Source organism: Ailuropoda melanoleuca, chromosome 2 (genome assembly GCF_002007445.2).
Source record: "Ailuropoda melanoleuca isolate Jingjing chromosome 2, ASM200744v2, whole genome shotgun sequence".
NCBI lineage: Eukaryota > Metazoa > Chordata > Mammalia > Carnivora > Ursidae > Ailuropoda > Ailuropoda melanoleuca.
The window spans coordinates 148705223-148713377 of NC_048219.1; the positions used below are offsets into that span (position 1 = coordinate 148705223).

Sequence of the window (8155 nt, forward strand, 5' to 3'; positions counted from 1 at the left end):
GGCCAGGGTCTACTACTATTTGGCCAGCAGAGTTGCTGATTCTCTTTATATGAATAGGACATTGGGTCATGGCAAGCAATAGTCCTGAAATGTTCTGTTTTAAGAACTTATATTCAACGTAGAAATATCAAATGATTTTAAATAAATTTAATTCTAATTTATATACCATAATAACTCTTGAGAAGTACCTGGAATATAATAATTATCATGGATGTTCCCTTAATATACCCCCTACTTGACCAACTTGCTGGACTTGCTGCCTGTTCCTTCTGCCCTGAGGCACCCAGATACTTGTGAAAATAGACTCTTACAAAATACTTAAAGTATAGTATAACATAAAATGCTCTATTAGTTTCAGGTATACGACATATTGATTCAACAATTCTATACACTACTCAATGCTTACCATTAGTTACCATCTGTCATCATACAACCTTATTATTAACATTATTGACTATATTCCATGTGCTGTATTTTTCATCTCTGTGACTTACTTATTCTTAAACTAGAAGTCTGTCCCTCTTAATCCCTTTCACCTATTTTGCCCGTCCTTCACCCACCTCCCTTCTGGCAACCATCGCAGTTTGTTCTCTGTATTTTTTAGTCTATTTCTTTTTGTTTTGTTTTTTAGATTCCACATGTAAGTGAAATCATGTGGTATTTGTCTTTGTCTCTCTGAATTATGTCACTTCACATACTATCCACTAGGTCCATCATGTTTTCACAAATGACAAGACTTCACTTTTTTGTGGCTCAATAATATGCGTGTGTGTGTGTGCGCGCGCGCGCGTGCACGCACGCATGCCACATCTTCTTTATCCTCTTTCTATAGATGGATATTTGGGTTGCTTCCATATCTTGGCTACTGTAGATAATGCTGCAATAAATATAGGGATACATGTATATTTTTTTGAATTAGTGTTTTTGTTTTCTTTAGGTAAATACCCAGTAGTAGAATTATTGGATCATATGATCTTTCAAAATAGTCTCTTCTTAAGGATAAGCACATACCCCTTTATTCTTAATATGAGTCACTTGTGTTTATCTTTGAACTTGTTTATGCCACTTGTTTCTCATTTTGTAACTATAACATTTAATTAAATTTAAATAAACAAAATGTAATTGTGAAGAGTTTTTATTTCTGGGAATACTAAATTTAATGCTTCGTAAGTTTTGAAAATTTCTTTAACATTGCTGTCAAATTAAGTACAGGTGAGAAAACAGAAAAGATTGGAGAAAAGTCAGAAAAACTTAGATAGATTCTGCTTTAAATTGTTCATCCATGTCTTTGAGTTCTTATTTCACAAATGCACAAAACAAAACATATGCAAAACAAACAAAGGAAAATAGTACTTGTTGAAGATGTGTCTGGATTTGTTTGTGCAAACTATCAACTCAAGGCTCCCCATACCAAAGAAATAATTTTGGCCCTACATTTGAACTTTGGCAAATGAGTGGGTATATTTCTTAAGTTAAATTAATATGTTAAGATATATGTGTATGGCTTTTTATGACTTTAATGTAGGCTTCAACCTACTTTTTTGGTTAAATAAGTAATTATTTAACTTAACTGTTTTTTTAGTGTCATCAGTTCCAATCTCATTGGTTCAGAAGCGTTTTCTCCTACAAAAAATATGAGGATTCATGCTCTAACAACTTGAAAGGTGGGTGCACATGTCAGGTGGGTACATGACCAACTCCAGCCCTCTCAGAACAGAACTGGTACAATGTACAGTAGTTGAAATTTTAATAGTCTGGAAAGCACTGTACATATGTTATTTATTATTGTAACTTTTGGTGACAATAGAAAGAGTTTTATAAAACAGGAATATTTTTCTTTTCATGGAAGATGAACTATTTGCTCCTCTGGTTTATTTTTCCTATAACACAAAGCCAGAAGCACATTTACTTCTGTCTGGAGATTCCCTGGATGGCCGCTGCTTTTGAGAAAGGGTTTCTTGCTCCCTTCCCCCCCACCCCCCATTTTCTGATTGTAATGGCAGGTTTAGCAAGAACAGGGAACTTTCAAAATCTTCTCCTTCTATGCTAATCATCCCAGAGAACTTCATTCAGGCAAGAAGAATTTCCTTTCTAAGTCACAAGCACACCATAACCCAGGAAAGGAGTATCAGCTAGAGATGCTTGGAATTCAGAAACACCAGCAAGAGTAATATATCTAGATTCAGCTTTTCAGTAAATGCAACTAAAGAATCTTAATGAATATATTGTGTAAAGACAAAAGAAGTAGCCTCCACTTTCAAGAGTAAGAGAGAGGGACTCATAAAATCTGGGTTTTGTTTTCTAGGATTCAGTTACTTCCAGTGGTGTATATTTATTAACTCCTCCTTTTCTCATTTATTTGAAAAGAATTTGTACAATAAAAATTACCTCAAGAATCCTTAGAAATGGAGCATATGAAGAAATTGTCAAGGACTTTTCATGTTATTGTATATTTCTGTGCCTTGTCTGGTAGTTATCTTTGTGTGGCTCTGTGATCATTTATGTGATCTACTCTTAGTTCTATCATTATGAGAGTCTCTATTCTTAACTGCTACTATTTAAGCAATATATTTATTGGCAATTTTAGATGACAGATGGACATGTGCTCAGATGATGGGTGTGCACACCTGATTGGTAAATATCCCACAGTAAACAAATAAATGACTGTTCAGAGAATATCTGAAATGCTATATTTAATGTTCCTGTGCACATTTTGTTTGGCATTACAAATTGACTGTCTAACAGACATAGGTAGAGAAAATATATATCAGATCCATGATGCTTTGTGAGTAACTGACTAGCCACACAGGTGCATAAGATTTCAGTTGAGATTTCCTTGTTTTTATGAGGAATAAGTATTATTAAAAGATGGGGGGGGTTCCAGGGATTCCTTGTCATTTTTACAATAACAAAATTTTAAGCATAATTTATCACGTGGCTGAAGTTTTATAAATGCCTTGCCATTGTTGTGATATCATCTATAGCACTGTTGCCCCAAGAAAGGAGAATTTTATAATTTATTCTGATAGTAAGTGTTATGCTTCAAGTTCTCTTTTCTTCTGTTCTGGGGATGGGTGCTGCCACAGTGCAAAGCTCTAGCTATCCTTCAGAGCACTCTGCACTTTCACCTTGAAGCATTTGTCACAATTGTAATGATGTGATAACTCATAATGATTCATTTCATGTTTGTCACCCCTACTAGCTTATAAACTGAAAGCAGTCAAAGTTCATGGCAGAAGTTTAACTCATACTGTGGCCCCAGCACAAAGTAGGTGATTGATGCATGTTTTTTTTTTTTAATTAAAGAATGAATAGACAGGAAAGAGTGGAGAAACCTGTGTTTTCCTCCATTCATTCTTCTCTTAGCTTTTCTAGGGCTCTTGTGCATAGTGGGCGTCCCTTGAGGAGACAGAGTGGACCGAGGTTAGTAAGCTCCTCTCCCTCCTCCAAACCTCTGCTCAGCCCATACTCAGTCCTTCTTCCTTTGGCTCTAGATGTCAGATATCCTACCACTGTGGACATAAACAGATCAGGACATAATTTATTCTGAGACTAGTAAAGGCTTTAGTGCACTGCCAAAAAATCACTGCCTTCACACACGGCCAAGGCCATCCTCATACCACTATTCATGTAGCATACATCAAGATCCTTTCACAGAGAAAATATATTGTGGAAAACTATACTATTTCAAGTACATCCTTAACTTTCTGATGTTGACCTCAGAGAAAAAAATCAGGCACTTCACACAATTCTCTTTAGTGCCACTGTCAGAGAAAGAACATGAAAGAGTTGGAATACAATTCTAGCAAAGTTTTATATTTTAGTGCTGTCTATTCCGAAAATATTTATGTAATAACTTGCCACGTACAGTAGAGTTATAAAGTAAATCATTAGAAATATATACGTAACATACTAAGTCAGTGGGGCAGGGAAGATAGCTAATGCAGAGACCTCAGCAAACAAGATAAAATAGATAAAAATAAGCATTGGCCACTATTTAAGGAAATGTATGTAAAAATCAGGTTGTAATAATAAAAATAACATGAAACATTATGAAGACTAATCAAATATGATGATGAAATGTGGGATTGAAAGTATCTGAAGACTCAAAAACTAAAACAAGAAAACTAATAGGATGTAAAAGCTTCGTGTTAAATAGTGAAGAAAACTTCATGCTATATTACGCTTTGGTGATTCAAACAGCATAAAGAATAATTTATAAGAGATGTAGAGGAGCTAGAAAGTAGATGTGGCCAATTTTAATCTTGAAGTCAATAATCAACAAATATACATGTCTTTACCTAGACCACCCCACCTCAACTATTGCAATAAGCTTTGAAATGACCAGTCCACTTTCTAAGCTCTCCCACTTGTTTATCAGGCTTCTTGCCTGAGTCTGCCATTACATCACTTTCTCCTCCATGCATCCATATTTCATAAGGCCCCACTGAATGCCACTTGTTTTCCATGAGGCCTTCTCCAATAACCAGCTGTAGGTGAGTGTCTCCCTCCTCTAAAATGTCATAAAACTTTATCAGCACCTTTCTTATTTATGACTCTTAGAACTTTCTACTTAGTATTTCAGTGACTAATGCACATTTTTACAACTTCCTCACAGTCCGTAAATTTTTGAGGGTGAAATTTTACTTTTACTGTACACTCTGCCAAGCATATTATAATATCCAGCTCACAGCAGGTGCTCAATTGATCAATGTAGACTGTACCTGATTTTCAAGACAGTTTTTATACCTGAGACTCTGAAGAGCATTCACCTTTCCCTTTACTCCCTTTGTCTGCTTTTCTAAACTTGGCTGGGAGGCCCACTCCAGGAAGTTCCTCGTAAAGCTCTCCATGGCCCCCAAGTTCAAAGTGGTCTCTTCTCTGACATAATCCTGTGTATTCAACATCTAAAATGTTTGAGTCACTGCACCAGGCAATCTGATACTCATCATCCTCATATGGTAGGTCACCATTTTTATGTGTTTCAACCTCCCTGATTCAAGATTATGAATTTTTCAAGAATAGGGATCACATTTTACACATTTTAGTACTTACCATCCTTTAGTATCTATTCTACATTTAGTAGTTACTGTCAGCTCAGAGTGGTGTTTCACATCTGCTACTGCTCTTTTGTTGCTGAAGTATCCTGAGCATCTAGAATACCACTGACACACAGTAAGTTCTAAATAAATACTTGTTGAATGTGGTTGAGTAAATGAGAGGTAAAAGTTGATTTCTAGTAACTCTGAGTGAAAGGTTGACTCCTTCAACAACTGCTTCTAGGAGCTGATTTCTTAGCTATGAGAAGTAGAAAGCAGTGTGCACTTCCCACACACCTGAGTAGCACCATGCCGGTTAACTGGACCACTTATACAGACATGTTCTTCATGATCCTCAGTTCACTTTCTCTTTGGCATACTTCCTTGAGGAGGCACATGTCAGATCGGAGTGACCTCTACTTGGAAATATTGGATCATTAATTGTGTAGATCAGTTATGCCATTTCCCCCTCAGTCAAGTGATTTTTCTCTGGCTCTCCTGAGTCGGTATACGCAATGTGTCCTTCTTTAACATTTTCCTTATTCATGTGATGTTTGCCAAATTACATTTTAGTCAGTTATACAGACATGTTCTTCATGATCCTCAGTTCACTTTCTCTTTGGCATACTTCCTTGAGGAGGCACATGTCATATCGGAGTGACCTCTACTTGGAAATATTGGATCATTACTTGTGTAGATCAGTTATGCCATTTCCCCCTCAGTCAAGTGATTTTTCTCTGGCTCTCCTGAGTCGGTATACGCAATGTGTCCTTCTTTAACATTTTTCTTATTCATGTGATGTTTGCCAAATTACATTTTAGTCACTTTATATTAAGACAGATAACATTATCTCCTTTCACTCATCATTAATAAGCATATGATAATTCACCAAACATGGAGGTGTTGATTAAACTAGAGTGTTTTGAATTCATGTAGCCAAATGCAGTGGTATTTAATCACATGAAGGTTTAGCTTAGAACACTGGTCTGTTGTTTCTCTTTTCACTGTTGGAGCTGTTACCCTTTGGAGCCTTCCTTCCTTTCTTCTGCTACTTGCTGAAGATACAATAGGAAATAAGTCAGAAATGCTTCCTGTCCTAATGGAAATTAAATTTTTAGAAGAGATTANCTTTATATTAAGACAGATAACATTATCTCCTTTCACTCATCATTAATAAGCATATGATAATTCACCAAACATGGAGGTGTTGATTAAACTAGAGTGTTTTGAATTCATGTAGCCAAATGCAGTGGTATTTAATCACATGAAGGTTTAGCTTAGAACACTGGTCTGTTGTTTCTCTTTTCACTGTTGGAGCTGTTACCCTTTGGAGCCTTCCTTCCTTTCTTCTGCTACTTGCTGAAGATACAATAGGAAATAAGTCTTCACCTTTGGAGAAGACTAATGCTTACTGTTTTTATTACAATTATTATAAATGCAACAAAGAAGTGCAGAGAACTATGGGAGCTAACAAAAATCTATCCTGGTTGTATGGAAAAGGGGCAGTAGTGTTAAGGTTGAATCGTGAAGAGCTAGTCAGAATAAGTGAGGAAAGAAGGAAGCGTGGAGGAATATTCCAGGAAGAAGGAAGCAAGGTGTCACTTCCCTTGAGTGGTCACTTCCACTTCTCCCTATATCCGTCAGCTAACAAGAATGAATATCTTGTTCATTAAATTGTTAGGTTGGCTTAAAGAGGTATTTGACTCATTACATAAGAAATGCCATTGCATATTAATATAAAATTGTATATATATATTTGAAAGACTGCATTTTCTTCCATAAATTTAAAATAAAGCAAAACATGTCAAATCCTGGCCATATGATACATGGGAAATCTCTTTTTCTTTACCTTAATTTACACTAATTTGGAGGAGGGGCAGGCATCAGATTAAGTCCTTTTTTTATCCTTAAGATTATTTCAAAGGCAAGTTAAAGGGAAAACTAGTCATTTGCTCTGTTAATTTTTCAAATATTTATTAGCTTCTATCCTCAAGAGAATGGACATTATTAGTCTTTTCATATTTGTGATTTTTTAATCAACTTTTANTATTTCAAAGGCAAGTTAAAGGGAAAACTAGTCATTTGCTCTGTTAATTTTTCAAATATTTATTAGCTTCTACCCTCAAGAGAATGGACATTATTAGTCATTTTCATATTTGTGATTTTTTAATCAACTTTTAAATGGTTGTTTTTGAAAAGTTTTTCAGAATGTCTAGTTTCTAGGTTAATTGACGTTTCAGTAAATAAATTATAGTACCCTAAATATAATCCTTGAAAGCCAGATTAAAGGGCATTAAGAGTTAAAAACTGGTAGGGAAGAAGACTTCACTACAAGTTAATGAAATGGATATAATTTAGTTGAAAGAAACAAAATATTTTCAAATTGAAAATTACTATTCTGTGGTAATCCTTCTATAGTTCATATGGAATGTGACTTTCTAAAGGCAGGGTTATTGGATTTTTATTCATATCATGATTTGGCCCCTTTCTAGAGGAGGGAAAATTTTATGTAACTCTAAAACCATGGAATATATTTTGGAAAAATATATGTATAATTTTTATTACTGTAGCTATTTCTAGTGAAAGATATCCTTTGGTCAGGGAATGAGAAGGAATCATTAACTATTATATGTGCACTCTTTTTGCTCATAAAACTAAGCAAGTCTAATAGACTAAAATTTATCTAAGTCACAACTGTCTGATTAGTGGCATTTTTCTTGCAATAAGATCACAAAGGCTATTTTCATCTCTTTCAAGTCAGCAGTCAGGTCAAGGCCCCCTAATAGAAGGCAGCATTACTCTTTAGTCCTGCCACTTTTAGTAGCATTTATTTTAACTTCATTCTGTGTTAAGTAAAGGAGAGTAGGTATTGCCCTTTATAGGTGCAGAGGGGGAAATGAGAAACCTTGGGTCTTCTTTCACTCCAAAGAGAGAACCATCAGACCTAACCCCATGACTGCTCCTTAAGGTATGTAGATAAGAGAATGATCATCTTTCCGGAAACATCATGACTTCTTTGCTTAAAAGTGTTGCAGAATTTCTTATTGCCCCTATCAAAGGTTCTTAAACTACTGAGCATCAGATTCACCTCCAGGGCCTTTGGAATCATGGATTGC

At 35.4% G+C, this 8155-nt stretch overlaps 1 long non-coding RNA gene across 1 annotated transcript in view; it reads left to right on the top strand.

Annotated features, from left to right (window-relative positions):
• Positions 1-1578: 1578 nt before the first annotated feature.
• LOC117801107 overlaps positions 1579-8155 on the top strand; it is a 45909-nt gene continuing 39332 nt past the window's right edge. The window contains exon 1 of the long non-coding RNA XR_004623516.1: positions 1579-1664. This is a non-coding gene — a long non-coding RNA (uncharacterized LOC117801107). The remainder of the gene's footprint in view (positions 1665-8155) is intronic.